General features: G+C 42.2%; 1 protein-coding gene across 5 annotated transcripts in view; it reads left to right on the forward strand.

Annotated features, from left to right (window-relative positions):
* The first annotated feature begins 2,460 nt into the window (after positions 1-2,460).
* The window catches only part of LCLAT1 (lysocardiolipin acyltransferase 1), a 176,323-nt gene continuing 162,864 nt past the window's right edge, over positions 2,461-15,919 (forward strand). The window contains exon 1 of one of the 5 annotated variants that reach the window (XM_039238453.1): positions 2,461-2,892. The gene's annotated coding sequence lies outside the window, so the exon portion shown is untranslated. Of the gene's footprint in view, positions 2,893-2,958; positions 3,586-3,610; positions 3,762-15,919 lie in introns of those variants that run through there. The other 4 variants (XM_039238454.1, XM_039238451.1, XM_039238449.1 and 1 more) reach the window with 4 other exon arrangements.

Genomic DNA, 15,919 nt, shown 5'->3' on the forward strand with positions numbered 1-15,919 from the left:
CAGCATGAACTGTGAGGACCTTTGGATCATATGCTAATTATCCCAAAGGAACCTTTGGTATATAGCTGGGCAGAAGGGTTAGTAGTAAGGGCATCAGTGTCAGAGAGACCTACACTTAAATCCTTTACTCTGACCACACCCACTGTGAGCCCCTGGGCATTTACTTTAGCATCCTGAGTTTCATCCTCCCCCACTCATCAAAAGGATGTTTTGAGAATTCAGTGGTGTGTTTGAAGGGCTGACATGGTACTTGGCACACTGAGAGTACTCAATAAATGGCAGATAGTTTTTACTATTTCTTTGAATATGCTCAACAATCCTGATGTAGGCACTAAAAGCCAGGTTTATCAGATAAGAAGCAGGCCCAGGGAAGTTAAGTGACTTAACCAAATTTTCAGTTTACCAAGTGTCAGCAAGGGGATTTAAATTAAGATTTGTTTGGCTTCCAAACCCATGGACAGCTTTAACACTCTGCACTGGAGGAACCACACTTAGAAGTGAGGTACAAGACAAGAGCTTGCTATCAGATGAATTCTCTCTCTCTCCTTTACAACAATTTGAAAAGGAAAGATTATTCTGTTTTACAGATAAAGGCACTTGAGTGTCAGAGAGAGCGCATGACCTGACTAAGGCCACATAACTAGTAAGTGGAAGAAGCTGGCAGTTGAGCTTTCTCTGTACTGTTTCCATGTTCTTTTACTAGGGGCTAGATTGGTGATGGGATTCATTTTGGGAAAATTCTATGGAGAGAATCTAAGAAAACTATAATTCCATCAGGGCTTGGGGTTCAAGAACAGTTTTAGCCTAATGGACCCCATTCCTAGGGCAAAGGACCTTATCAAGAGTCAATAAATTATTAATAGGGTTATAGCCTGAAGTAGGACAAAAGTGCCTTCTATACAGTTTGAACCCTTTTCTTCCTTGGTATTTACCTAAATTATAAAGTTTATGATCAGAGATTCCCAACTGTATTGTAAGTTCATGAAATTTAAGCAGTGAGTTGAGCAGACAGTACAAAAGTGATCAGTGTGGAAAGCTCCGGCAGATAAACACCACAGGAAATGTTCAGAAGTCCCTTGTACACTGTTGGAGTCCATTTATTGGAGGGGGTGGGTCCCCTAATTTCCTGGATGATAGCACACATTTGCCGAAATTGCAAAGAGATGTTTTGGGCTGAAGTCTTGTAATGTCCTTAGAGGGGCTGAGCCAGGGTGCTTGAATGCCATACTTCTTGGATTTCTCCTTCAGTCTTTTTCCTTGTACATCGTGTAATACTGTGCTATAATAAATATATAGTTGGTCTTTGTTCCCATTGCTAGCACAGAGCTTCTAATACCTTAGTATTTTGGTGAGTAATTGGTGATAGGAGGGTCTTTTGTCATTCCTAACAAGCCCCTTTCTACAGGAATTTATGCTAATAAGTTTGACTCCAAGGGGTGGGGGTTGCTGGTTGCCTGGAGAAACACTTTCAAGCTAACTGACCTACCCCCAGGGAGGGGAGAGGGGATGGAAGTTGAACAATGACCAATGACTTAATCAATCATACCTTTGTAATGATATCTCTGCTAAGAAACCCTAAATAATGGAGTTCTAAGAGCTTCTGGGTTGGTACCCACACTGAGGTGCCTGGAGGGTGGCAAGCTTAGAGGAGCATGCTCCCCTCCCACCCATCCATACCTTGCCCTGTGCATCTCTTCCATTTGGCTGTTCCTGAGTTTGCATCCTTGACAATAAACCAGTAAATGTAAATACTGTGAACTGTTCTAGCAAATTAGAACTAGAGCACGCAGGGCCTGGGAATCCCTGGTTGGATGTTCAGAGGTTCAGAGGCCCCCACTTTTGTAGTGGGGGACAGTCTTGCAGGACTGAGCCCTTAGCCTGTGGGGTCTGCACTAACTCTGAGTAGTTAGTAGTGAATTGAGTTACAATGGAGGACACCCCTTTGTGTCCAGAGAGAACTGGAAAGTTGTGTGGTGTAGAAAACTCACAAATGTGGGTGTCGGGAGTATTTTGGGTAAAAAAAAGCGAATACCCCCAAGATTCCAGTTTCTATTCTTTCCTTTAGGTCCTACCTTTACCCTCAAGAAAGGCCAAAGACTAGAAGGTGAAATAGAGAAGAAACCAGTGTGATTCATTCAAGTCAGATAATCTTTATTTAACATCTGCTGTATTCAAATACACAGAGTTCTCTCCCTCAGCTCTAGCAGTTACAAAGATGCAAAGATAAACTATTTGCATCATCCCTGCTTTCAAAACCTAGCTCCAGTGCCTTCAGGGTTTTTCCCCTGGTCTCTGACAAGAAACTTAAAAACTTGTAAGGGGGGGAGGGGGAGGGGAATGGAGATCTTTTATCCTAGCAATCATATTTTAAAGCTAAAAATGAGGCCTGAAGTTTTAGATAATTGGCAGAGTCGGCTTTTGTATTGGTGTTTCCCTTCTGCTGTTTCTGGTCGTTTTCTACAGCAATTTTAGCACATCTTAAATATTTCTGTATTTCTGAACAAAATTGGAGAGGTTGTGAAGCCCATTTAGGAAAGGAGCTCAGGAACTTTTGATTCACAAAGAAACTGGGCGGGGGGGTAATTTTGCTGTATTGAAACTCTGCATCCCAAACCTATATGGCCATTATTTTTACGCTATAAATTTTGTGAGGACGGGACCCTTGTGCTTAGAAAAAGAAAATTCATCCCCTCCGCCGTGTTGAATAAGCAAATAAAATACATAAACATACGTGAATGACTTCTGCGTGGCTGTGTGTGACGCGTGACCATGTTTGTTATTTTTTTAGATTTTTCACTCTGGATCTTTGTTGAAGGCCAGCAGGAGGAAGGCGTAGCGTGGGAAATGAAGAGGTTTAACCACGTCCCACCATTATGGAGTTGAGTCTAGCAGGTTAGGGGGCGGATACACCACAGTAGAAAGTTATTAACACCTTTTACGACGGTTAGGAATGGCTGGGTGCTCGGGGTTGGGGGGATTTAAGTTTCTCTAGGAGTGGGGAAATACTGCGCCTGTTAGAACTTGGCTCTGCACATCAGGAGCCAGAGTTCTAGAACTGGTTCTACTACTGATTTGCCCCGGGGACCTCGAGCTAGTATATTAGGCTTGTATATTAAATCCCCCAGATTTCTGTTTTCCAGTCTGAAACTAGGGGTTGGCTGGACGAGGAGGTTAGCTGGGACAACGGCCCCCGTGGCTTCCCATTGCAATTGTTCCTCGCCCTGGCACCGCCTCCCTCTCTCGGAGGCCAGAAGAGGAAGAGAGAGCGGCCCCTTTAAGGGAGCCCTCGACTACCAGGGCCCGGGGTGCCCCCCGCAGGGGAGCAGGGGCGGGGCGCCGGGAACCCGGGCTTCCCACGCAGCCAGGGACGCCGTTACGTCACAGAGCTCGCAGCCAATCAGGATGGAGCCTACCGGGACGCATTACTAGGGCGACGGGCCGGACGCCTCCCCGCTTCGGGATGAATTAGCGGCGGGTTCTGTTTGGAGATTGTGACCCCCACGGATTCTGCAGGTCGCCCACGCGTCCCCCACGGTGACGCTCGCTGTCCTCTGCTGGTCACAGGTGGGAGGCTGGAACTGTCAGGTGGGGGTTACGCGCCGGTAAAATGGCGGCGGCCGGGGTATCCCCGAGTTGGCGGAGGGGGAGCAGTCCCACGGGCTCTTCCCTTTGAGCCGAGGTTTTCCCCGGACTGCGGCCCAGGTAACGGTCACTCGGCCAGGAGTTGGGGTCCTGACGCCGGTGCGGCGTCGCTGGCTCAGGTGAGAGGAGGTGCGGAGAAGCTACTCCCGGAGCCTGGGGAGACGTCGGGGGGCTGTGGCGCCGCGTGGGCCGGCTAGGCTAGGACGATGCGGCTGCTGGGTCAGGAGAGCCAGGTGTCCCCTTGGCCTGTACAGATTAGCGTCAGGACCTTCCTGTTCCAGACGTGAGCGGGTCTGTGAGCTGCCTCGCCTCGATCATAGTCCTGTTTCTGCCACTGTTAAATCACTTGTGTAAAATGTCCCAAGTGTCCGCCACGTGCCAGCCCTGATCTGTGTATCCTTCAGGCACCAGATGCCTGCCCATAGGTGCCCGAGTGGCGGTGCCACGAAGGGAAAGGTAGGCCCCAGCCCGGAGCTGCTATCATGTCAGATCCTTAAGGTGTGTCTTCTACCTGCCCTTTGGAGAGAAGAAATAATGATAGGGCACTTGAGATGCCTCAGGGGCCTTTCGGTTCCTTTGTACTTACCTGCTTCAGGTGGGTTCCTCGGAATATTGCATCTGCCTTTGAACCTCATTAACTGTATTCCATGTGCACGTGGCTGTAGATACGGCTGAGTATTGGGATTCAGTGTAAGCCCAGGCAAATAATGAAAAGTATGGTGAAAGGGCTTTCAGAGATGAAATATTGTCTATACATGTCAGTCGCTTATTTGGGCAAAGACACGTCATGGAATGTAATTAGTTGAGTTTTCAAAAATGTCTAATGAAAGTCCTTTTTGCGAAAGTATTGATTTTTGAGAGTAAAAGAAAATTATCAATTTTTAAAAGTTTTTTCTTTTTCTTTTTTTTTTTTAAATGTTTTTATTTATTTTTAGGAGAGATAGAGACAGCGTGAGCAGGGGAGGGTCAGAGAGAGAGGGAGTCACAGACTGAAACAGGCTCCAGGCTCTGAGCTGGCAGTCAGCACAGAGCCGGACGCGGGGCCTGAACCCACGAACCGTGAGATCATGACCTAAGCGAAAGTCGGACGCTTAATCGACTAAGCCACCCAGGCGCCCCAAGTTTTTTCTTTTTTAAAAAAAGTTTCTGTTGCCACATTTTATTTCGATGTGATAGCTAGTAATAGTGAGTCATTTTTTTTTTTTTTTTTGATAGCAGGCTTGATGTTGCTTTGTTCTGTCCTTGAGAAACACGGTAGCACTTTGTGAGTCAGCCGTTGGTGGTTTTTGTCTTTTAGTGCCCACTGTGTGTCAGGTACTGTGAAAGTGAGGGTTCTCCTACCTTTTAAATTGAGCTAATGGGTTAGTTCATCTGCCTCCACTTGGCTCTTGCTGACCATCTAGAGGAAACAGTGGGGAAAACCTAAAAGACTTTTTCTTGCAAACTGCTACCAGGAGATTTGGTCAGTTTGGCCTGGGTAGGTGTGGTTTCTAGTTCCTGTTCTGCCAATTAAAATACATTAGGGAAATCATATAACCTCTTTGTCAGTGTTTCATCTCTGGAACGGGCACAGTATTTCTTGTCCAAACAGTCTCATTGTATTGTGAGGGAAAAAAAAGAAAAGAAAACAAAACAAAACAAGACAATGTATATATGAAAGGGCTTAATAAAGTTAAAAATATTCAGTGATAGCAGTTGACATTTATTACTATGAGGTTACTCTGCCAGGGACCTTATTTGTGCTGACTCAGTCACCTAGCAATTTTGTGAAGTACTTTCCCCTCTTTGTTATACCGATGAGGAAACTGAGGCACCGAATGAAACAACTCTGTTCTTAATGGCCATACGGTCTTCCAGTATTATACAGATTTGTTATGTGTTAAAGGGATATATAGGAACACATTTTTCAATGAAGTAAGTTTGTTTGTGATTTTTTGGGTTATATTTTATAAGTAATAATTGTGTTTCATTCCGTTGGCATCCAGCAGTGATTTATATAGTGATGACTACAGTTACTTCGGTTAAGTGGTATATTCATCTTACTTTTGGTGCCCTTTATTTTTAAAATTATTGTAAAACAAAGAGTTGATTAATTTCTAACAGGAAGCACAAATCAATAGTCAAGATTTAGTTTTTATTAAACTCCGAAAGAATAATTTGCTGGGTGACTTTTAAAAGAAAGCTTACATTAGGTTCATTTCTTTGATGTATTTGCATGAAGTATTCTAGTCTCTAAAGAAAAAAAAAGGATATGACTAAAAGTGGCTCAGATATTCATTCTTTCTTTGAGCCTTTATGGAATTGCCCTGCCAAGTCTTTGGCGTGTAAAGATTAATTCCTGACCTTATTATCGTGGAGCTCAGGGAGAAGTCTCAGGTCCAAAAGTTTGTAGACCAGTGAATAAGATAAATAATTAACTAATGCAGTGTGAAAGGGACTCAGATATAGTTGCGCTGGGTACAGAGAATTGTGGGAATACATACAAGGGAGCGGTTGCTCTTGTTGGGGTGGCCATGGCTAACAGAAGAAGAGTGACTGCAGGAGAAAGGAGAAAGGGCTTCTCGTCAAAGGAGTTAGCAGTGGGGAGTCCGGACAAGTGAGAGTGCATTGGTGTCCAGGGATCAGACAAGAGTTTTGCAGAAATTGCTGAGAGAGAACCCAGGAATGATTGGAGATTCTCAGCTGAGAGAGTAACTTTATCCTGTAGCCAGTGGAACCTGTAGGAGGATCTTAATCAAATGAGTCGTATGATCAAGTTTATGTTCTCGAGAGATGATTTTGGTAGCAGGGTGACACCCAGAATGTCAGGAGACCAGTTGAGGACAGTTTGCATACTCCAAGCAAGAGGTGGTGAGGCAGTGAACCAGGGCATTAACTGGCAGACCAGAGTTCAGAGTCCGCCACACACATTTTGAAGGCAGATGGAAGACTGAGTGTGAAGAATAGTGAGGGGGGAGAGGGGAACCCTTGCTAACCAAGTAGAGTCAGGTGTTGTTTGTTTTGCTACTTTGGTAACTGTATGGTTGCAGGTTGGAGATACTGTTAATTTAGGGAAAGGGTAGAGCAGAAAGTTCTTTGTTACTGGGTTTTGGGAGAATTGTAAGCCCTTTGATGTTGTTGGGCCAATAAAGTTTCCTAGAACCAGGCTTATGACTTCCTCTAGGGTTCTGGTTTCATAGACTACAGAAAACTTAAATTATATCAAAAAAGTCAGCAGGGTCTAGTGTAAAGGTGGATCCACTGGACCAAAGCCATGAAACAGGAGCGGGAAGAATCCTCTTCCCCCCCAAAGTCTGTTGGGGGTAAAAATGTTAGAATAAAATTTTTTCATTTATTTTTACATTAGGGTTTTAATATATTTGTACAGATGTCTGTTATAATATGAAAGTAATCACAAATGAAAAAGTGCTCTCCACTCAAGCATTCATAACACTAGAGTTGTCTAGCATCTGACCATATAACATGAATGAACGCATTCCAAATTGACTGCAAGGTGAAATTGGAAACCTTGCAGAGATGCAGGATTTCATGCATTCAGAGCAAGGCTGAGAACTGTTCAAACAGAAGCACAAGTCAGAGAACTAGTACTCTAGTAATACTAGAGTAAAATTCTTAAAAAGGACTCTGAAAGCAGTGACTATAACAATGACTGATAAATTTGACTTGAGACTTCATTAAAATTGAGAACTTCTCTCCTGCTACACCATTAAGAAAATGAAGTGCAGGGGTGCCGGGGTGGCTCAGTCCCTCGAGCGTCCTACTTCAGCCCAGGTCATGACCTCAGGGTTCATGAGACGGAACCCCACATCGGCCTCCCTGCTGTCAGTGCAGAGCTTACTTCAGACCCCCTGTCTTCCTGCCCCTGCCCCTCCTCCCTTGCTCTTTCTCCCTCCCCCTCTCAAAAATAAACATTCAAGAAAAAGTAAGGGGCAAAATACAGACTAGAAGAAGAAATTTGCAATTCATATATCTGACCAAGGACCCCTACCCAGAATGTGTATATGTGTGTACGTATAAAATTAATAAGAAAAAGAATTTAAAAATGTACAGAAGTTCTGAACAGGCTCTTTATACTTTATACTAGAGAATCTGGGTAGCTCAGTAGGTTGGGCATCTGATTTTGGCTCAGGTTACAATCTCACCATTTGTGAGTTCAAGCCCCACATTGGGTTGCTGTCAGCCTGTCAGCACAGAGCCCATTTTGGATCCTCTGTCCCCTTCTCTCTCTACCCCTAACCCACTCACACTCTCTTGCTCTCAAAAAATAAATAAAACATTAGAAAAAAGGTGCTCAACATTATTAGTCAATGAAGAAATGGAAATCAAAAACAGTGAGCTACTACTACACACCTTCCAAAATGGCTAAGATTTAAAAGATTGCTAATGCCTGTATTGGCAAGGATGTAGAGCAACTGAATCTCATATATGTTGTTGGTAGGAATGTACAGGCATTTTGGAAAACTGTGGTTGTGTCTGATCCTACCCGTGATCCATCAAATCCATTCCTAGGTACATGCCCAAGGGGAATGGATTTCTATGTCTTAAAAAAAAAAAAAAAGTGAAAATGTCTTTGTAGAACCTTTATTCATAATCACTAAAAATTAGATAAAACCCAAGGTACATTAGCACTAGAATGGATGAGTCCATTGTGGTATATATATAAAAGGAAACATTAAAAAAGCAGTGAAAGAATAAACTGCTGATACATGCGTCCACATGGATGGATTTCATAGACGTAAGGAGCCAGACAAAAGATTGTATTCCATATGATTCCATTTAAATGAAATCCCAAAACAGGTTCAGCTATTTGGTGGTCATAGAAGTCGAAATGGTGGTTCCTCTGGCAACCTTTTGGGGTGTTGGAAATGTCCTATATATTGAGTTGAGCGGTAGTTACATGTGTGTGTGTGTGTGTGTGTGTGTGTATGTAAAGATTCAAGTTGCACAGCTGAGATTTGTGCACTTTCTGTTTAAAGAGGTGCTAGTGAAATTGGCCATGTTAGCATGTTAGTTAGGCCGATTAACTTGATGAGGAAAACCAGCAGGAATGATGACGAGAGAGATGTTTTATAAGAATTTAAAAAGGAGTTGGGGCGCCTGGGTGACTTAGTCGGTTAAGCGTCTGACTTTCACTTAGGTCATGATCTCGCGGTTTGTGGGTTCGAGCCCCGCGTCGGGCTCTGTGCTGACTGCCAGCTCAGAGCCTGGAGCCGGTTTCACTCTGTGACTCCCTCTCTCTCTGACCCTCCCCTGCTCACGCTGTCTCTCTGTCTCTCTCTCTCCTAGAAATAAATTTAAAAAAAAAAATTAAAAAAAAAAGAATTTAAAAAGGAGCATGAGAGGCTTCAGAGGAATAAATGATGAAACCAACAATTTTTCTTTTGTGATAATTGACTTGCAAAAGGCAAATGTGAAATCAGGATTGTCATATCATGCCGTTTTTCAGTTTGGCCACAAGATTACGTCCCAATTCCTTATTAATGCCTTGTCCTAAGAATTAGTGTGTAGTTGCAAGTGTAACCTAAATTTTGGTTAATGTAAGATTTATTATGAAAATAAGTTATTTTTATATTTTGTTTCATTTTTGAAGGTGAAAATTCTAATCTAGTCTCTTTTTCATCATTGTGAAATGTAAAGAGAAGTCACTGTATGGCTTTTTCCATGCTATGCTAATTGCTCTTGGATAATTAGGACTCCCGTGGTCCCTTTGGCTGCAAGATTTTGGATGTAGTGATGGAGCTGAGAAAAGCTTGTGGTGAGTTCCCAGTAGCAGTGAGAGAAAGCTCGAAAATTAGGCCTTGGTGACCTTTCAGCCAGGACATCTTCACCTGGTCCTCTCTATCTGGCAGTGGGGATGCGGGGATCCTACTGTGATAACCCCCGAGGCAGATGGAAGGCACGTCTGAGGGGCACCATTAGTGAAAGCTGACCAGGGGTGATTAACCACTTTTATCAGCCGACTTTGACAGTTGAGGTTTCTGAAAACTGAAATTGTTAACTTCCTCACAGGAAGTAGATTGCTGCTATGGGGACAGTCAAGGGAAGGCTTTACTACCCCTAGTTCTTCCACCTCAATAAGAGCTCACCTCCGTTTTCTGTTTTAAGTGTATAGTTAATTGCTTTGGGAGAACTCATGGGGCAGGGATTTGGCGTGTGGATGACCAAACAAGTCTGGTCAGGTACGGACAGGTGTCACAAAGCAAATGACGGAAGTTAGGCCTAAGAGAATGAGGAGGAGGAGAAGTTAGCGTGTCCACCATACATAGGGTTCTTTGTGACCGGGAGTGTGGAAGGAAAGGGGTTGTTTTTAGCTCCGATAGTAACTCTTTCCCCACAGGAATGTTTCGGTGTCTTGGGGAAGGCAGCTTTGTTTGTGGCTCTTATTATGTCTGTTCTCCTGTTGTTGTAATACAAATGCTTTCTTAGAATTGTGTCTTTATTGTGTGGCCTTTAAGTAAAAATTTGCCTTTGTAGGCTTACAGAGGGAAATGATGGTAACTAGGAGTGGCTTGACCACCATAATGTGTGTTAACTTGAACATTTTTGGACACTTAACCATGAACTTGGTGATGGGGACAGTCGAATAAGATGCAATTCCTGTCCTTGCGTTTACTGTCTAGAGGATGGGGATAAGTCAGTGCCTTCTGTACAGAGATTGCTGAGATTTTTGTCACCTCTTGTCACCTGTAGGTTTTCTGTGATGAAAGGTAAGCATGGCAGCTGTGAACCATGTGGTCCATAGGCAGTCTTGGTGACACTCTCTTTTAGTAGTTATTAATAATACTAGTAAAACCTAATATTTGTTGAGTGCTTACTACATACTGGTTTCAGTCCTAAGTGCTGTAAGTTTGTAATTCCTCTAATTCTCATGGTGCCCCTGTGAGGAAAATACTATTATAGTCTTCATTTTACTTTTGAGGAAACTGAGGCCCAGAAACATTAAATCACATAGGTTTGAACCTAGGCAGCCTAGTTCCAGAGTCTGCTGTTTTGCCTGTTTTAATCCAGTTTAAATTTGAAAATATACTCTATGTAAATATACTTATGTGGCTTTAAGTGTAGGAGATTATGATTTTGAATAAGAGTATGCTTTGTATTACAAGTTATGCTCAAAGTTTCTGTATATCCATGCTGAACATAATTGACTGTAGCTGCACAAGGTGATTCTTTTTATAATATGGGAGTTTTAATTTTTTTTAATGTTTATTTTTGAGAGAGAGACACACAGAGCACAAGTGGGGAGAGGCAGAGAGAGAGGGAGACACAGAATCTGAAGCAGGCTCCAGGCTCTGCATTGTCAGCATAGAACCTGATGCGGGGCTCAAACCCACGAACTGTGAGATCATGACCTAAGCTGAAGTCGGACACTTAACCAACCTAGCCACTCAGGCGCCCCTATAATGTGGATTTTTAAGTGAGACATCCTTTTGCCCTTTTCCTCTTTCCTGTGTTGTGATTGTTTTGGCGTCTCTCTCTCTCTCTCATTCCCCTCCTCTCTCTATATATATATTCTCTCTCTCTCTCTCTCTCTCTCTCTCTCTCTCTCTCTCTGTATGTGTATATATATATATATATACACATATATGCACACACACTTTTTTTTTCCAGTTTTTTATTTTAGGAAAGAGAGAGAGAGAGAGAGAGGGAGCAAGAGGAAGCATGCAGGAGGAGCAGAGAGAGAAGGAGAGAGGGAATCCCAAGCAGGCTGCACACTGTCAGAGCCCAATGCGGGGCTCAAATCCATGAATGTGAGACCATGACCTGAACTGAAATCAAGAGTTGGATGCACCCTGGCACTCTTAATACTCTTGCGTATACCATTATATCATTGTGAAATTTAGTAAAAGCATATTACTGGGTTTTAATTTTTGTGTATACATAATGATATTTTATGATGTAGTGTTCAAATTGGAGAGTTTGTGGATTACTGGATTAACATACTTGTCGATGTGAATAACTACAAATTGAAACTGAAGTTGTATTTTAAGCATGGCTGTTAATTAGGACCAATTGATTAAGTTAAGGGAAGAACTATGTTTGCTTTGTTCTCTGTAAGAATGGGAGAGAGGTGTAGAAGCAGGATTGAAATAATGTAGAGTGGTCTAGGGGGTGCTAGAGTAACCTTATTTTGCTGTTTATTTATGGTTGTAATGAAACCAGCCCAATTTACCTTCTCTTGCCTTCTGGGAAGAAATAATCTTAGAAGTCAGAGTTAATCAAGAGTGAATCTTTGCTAGAGCTACTGTTATAAATAGTTCTTGTGTTTTGAGTGGGCTAATCTTCAGGGAACTCAGGCTACATTGGACATAATTGTTCCCATAGCTATATTTATTTCTCTCTTTATCTCAGATTTATTTAACTCTTAAAAATTAAGGGTGTTAATATTCTAATTTTGAATTAAGAACACTAAAATTGTATCTGTTTTCTCTTTTGCAGTTGTGCTTCTGACTTCTCCAGGGCATTTTCCATACATACTTGTTCTTTATAGCATTTCTAGGAGATGGGCATTTATATTAGTTTCTTGTGGCTGCTGTAATAAATAGTACAAACCTGGTGGCTTAGTACATCAGAAATTAATTTTGTTCACAGTTCTGGAGGCCAGAAGTCCAAGATCAGACCCACTGGCTGATGTCAAAGTGTGGGAGGACTGTGCTGCCTCTAAAGGCTCTAGGGGAAAATATGTTCCTTGCCTCTTCTAGTTTCTGGTGACTTCCTTCATTTCTAGGTTTGTGGCCACATCACTCCATTTCCTGCATCTGTGGTCACATTGCCTTTTCTTCTTCTCTCTGTGGTCAGATCTTCCCCTGCCTTTCTTTTAAGACTTTTTATTTTGGGGGTAATTATAGAGTTACTTTCAGTTGCAAGAAGTAATACAAAAGGAACCCATGTACGTTCCCCCATTGGTAACATCTTGCAAAATTGTAGTACAATATTGCAACCAGAATATTGACATTGATACAGACAAGAAACAGAATAGTCTCACCATATGGATTCCTGATGTAGTTCTTGGATAGCCACACACCCCCTTCTCTGGCAACCACTAGTATGTTCTCCCTGTCTGTGATTCTGCCATTGCAAGAATGTTCTATAAATGGACTTATGCAGTGTGTAACCTTTGGGAATTGTCTTTTTCTACTTAACATAATTCCATGGAGGTTCATCCAGGCTGTTGCCTGTATCAATGGTTTGTTCTTTTTTCTTGGTATTCCTTAAGATCATTAGTATTTGGTGTGGGTGTATCCATTGAAGGATATTTTGGGTTATTTCTAGTTTTTGGCTGTTATAAACATTCATATACAGGTGTTTTGCGTGAACTGAAGTTTTCATTTCACCGGGATAAATGCCCAGGAGTGCAGTTGCAGGCTCATATTGTGGTTATATAGAAAAATGGGTTTGTCTCTGAACTCTCCATCCCACTGCACTGATCTCTATGTCTGTCCTTAATGCTCATGCCATACTGTCTTAATAATTACGATTGCTTTGTGGTAAGTTTTGAAATCAGGAAGTATGAGGCCTCCTACTTTGTTCTTCTTTTTTAAGTTTGTGTTGTCTATTCTGGTTCCCCAACAAATCCATATGATTTAGAATCAGCTTGTCAGTTTCTACAAAGAACTCAGCTGTGGATTCAGTAGTGATTTTTAATATGTTCATCGAGTTGTACAACCATTACTACAATTAATTTTAGAACATTTTCGTCACCTCAAAAAGAAGCCCTCTGTTCATGAGCAGTGACACTCCCCTTTCCCCCAACCTTTCCCCTTAGATGCAAGTTCTAATCTGCTTTCTGTCTTTGTGTATTTGCCTATACTGGACATTTCATGTAAGCAGAGTCATAGAATATGTGGTCTTTTGTGATTGGCTTCTTTCAACCAACATGTTTTCAAGGTTCCTCCACGTGGTAGCATGTATCGGTGCATCCTTCCTTGCGGCTGAATAATGAGCTGTTCCAAGGCATAGATACCCTGCACTTAATTCTCTGTGGGTCAGTTGACGAACACTTCTTGGCTGTTATGAACATTCAGGTACCAGTGTTTGTGTGCATGTATGTTTTAAATTTTTTTTAACGTTTTTTTTATTTCTGAGAGAGAGAGAGAGAGAGAGACAGCATGAGCAGGGGAGGGTCAGAGAGAGAGGGAGATACAGAATCCAATACAGGCTCCAGGCTCTGAGCTAACTGTCAGCACAGAGCCTGATGTGGGGCTCGAACCCATGAACCGTGAGATCTTGACCTGAGTTGAAGTCGGACACTTAACCGACCAAGCCACCCAGGCGCCCCTGTGCATGTATATTTTAATTGTTCTTTGGTATTTACCTAGGACTTGAATTTCTGGACCATCTGGTAAATACAGATTTCAATTTTGGGTGAACTGCCAGACTGTTTTCCAGGCTGTACCATTGGCAGTGTGTGAGTGTTCCATTTCTCTACATCCTCACCAACGCTTACTCTTATCTGTCTTTTTGATTATGGGATTCTAGGGAAGTTACATTATAACATCCCAGTGGGTATGAGGTGATAACTTCATTGTGGTTTTGATTTGCATTTCCCTGATGGCAAATAATGTCCAACATCTCTGCATGTGCTTATTAGTCATTTGTATAGTTTCTTGGAAAAATGTCTGTTCAGATCCTTTGCCTGTTAAAAAATGTTTTTTTAATGTTTGTTTATCTTTGAGAGAGAAAGTGTGAGCAGGGAAGGGACAGAGAGAGGGGGAACAGAGGATCGGAAGCAGGCTACCTGCTGTCAGAAGCGAGCCCTGTGTGGGGCTCGAACTCACACGCTGTGAGCTGAAGTCAGAGGCTCAACCGACTGAACCACCCAGGCGCCCCTTGGCCATTTAAAAAATTGGATTTTTTTTTTTAATTGCTGAGTTATACTAGTTCTTTATATATTCTAGATACAAAACTCCTTATCATATATGATAAATTACAAAACTTTTCTCATATAGGTTGCCTTTTTCTTGAAATGCAGTTGCTTTTTAAAATGTTTATTTTAGGGATGCCTGGGTGGCTCAGTTGGTTAAGCGTCTGACTCTTGACTTTGGCTCAGGTCATGATCTCACAGTTCATGTGTTTGAGCCCCACTGTAGGTGCTGCGCTAACAGTGTGCATGCAGCCTGCTTGGGGTTCTCTCCCTTTTTCTCCCGCTGTCCCTCCCTGACTTTCACCCACTTTCTCTCTCTCTCTCTCTTTCCCTCTCCCTCTCCCTCTCCAAATAAATGAATAAATATTAAAAAATTAAAATGTTTGTCTTGTATCTACAACTTTGTTGAACACTCATTAGTTCTGGGAGGTTTTTGGAGTAGATTTCTTGGGATTTTCTATGTAAACCATCATGTCCTGCAAATAGGGACAGTTTTACTTCTTTTCTGTGTAGCTTTCATTTCCTTTTCCGGTCTCCTTGCAGTGACTGGGATTTCCAGTAGTACAGTGAACTAGGGGGTGAGCATGGCATCCTTGCTTCGTTCCCAGTGATGGGGATTATACGTTTCGTGTTCTGTCATTACGCATAATAATGTTTACTACGGGTTTTTTTAGATGTTCATTACCCCTTTGAGGACGTTCTCCTTTATTCCAGTTTTTTCTGAGAGTTTATCTCATGAACAGGTATTGAATTTTATCAGTTATTTTTCTGTATAGATTAGTATGGTCATGTGGGTTTTTTTTTCCAGTTTGTTAATATTGTGGATTACACTGATTGATTCTTGAATATTGAACTAACCATGCATCTCTGATTAAATTCTACTTTTTATATACTGCTGAATTTTATTTGCTAATACATTGTTACAGATTTTTGTGTCTATATTCATGTATCGGTCTGTAGTTTTATTTTTTTTTTTGTACTCTTTTTCTGGTTTTTGTAAACGGAATTGGAAAGTGCTCCCTATTCTTGTATTTTCTGGAAATGATTGTGTTGACTCCTTTTTAAAAATTTGGTGTAATTCTCTGAGGAAACAGTCTAGGCCAGGAGATGTCTTTTTCCAGTGGTTTTTAATTATGAGTTCAATTTTCTTAATAGTTACAGGGCTATTCAAATTACCTGTTTCATTTTGGGTGAGTTGTAGGCTTTCCAGGAATTGGTCCACTGACACACAGAGTGGGGCTCCTCATTGCTGCTGGGCAGATGTGCATATTTCAGCTCTCCTCCATGCCTCCCCTGTATGCTACTCTGCATCCTTAACTGTTTCCTGCCATGGGCCTCTGCTGACCGTGCTGGGAGGGGATGGCTCCCCCCGCCACTACGGAGGTTGGTGAAAGTCTTGCCTCTTTACCAGGCCTT

This window comes from Hyaena hyaena, unplaced genomic scaffold, assembly GCF_003009895.1.
Source record: "Hyaena hyaena isolate Hyena2069 unplaced genomic scaffold, ASM300989v1 scaffold_140, whole genome shotgun sequence".
NCBI lineage: Eukaryota > Metazoa > Chordata > Mammalia > Carnivora > Hyaenidae > Hyaena > Hyaena hyaena.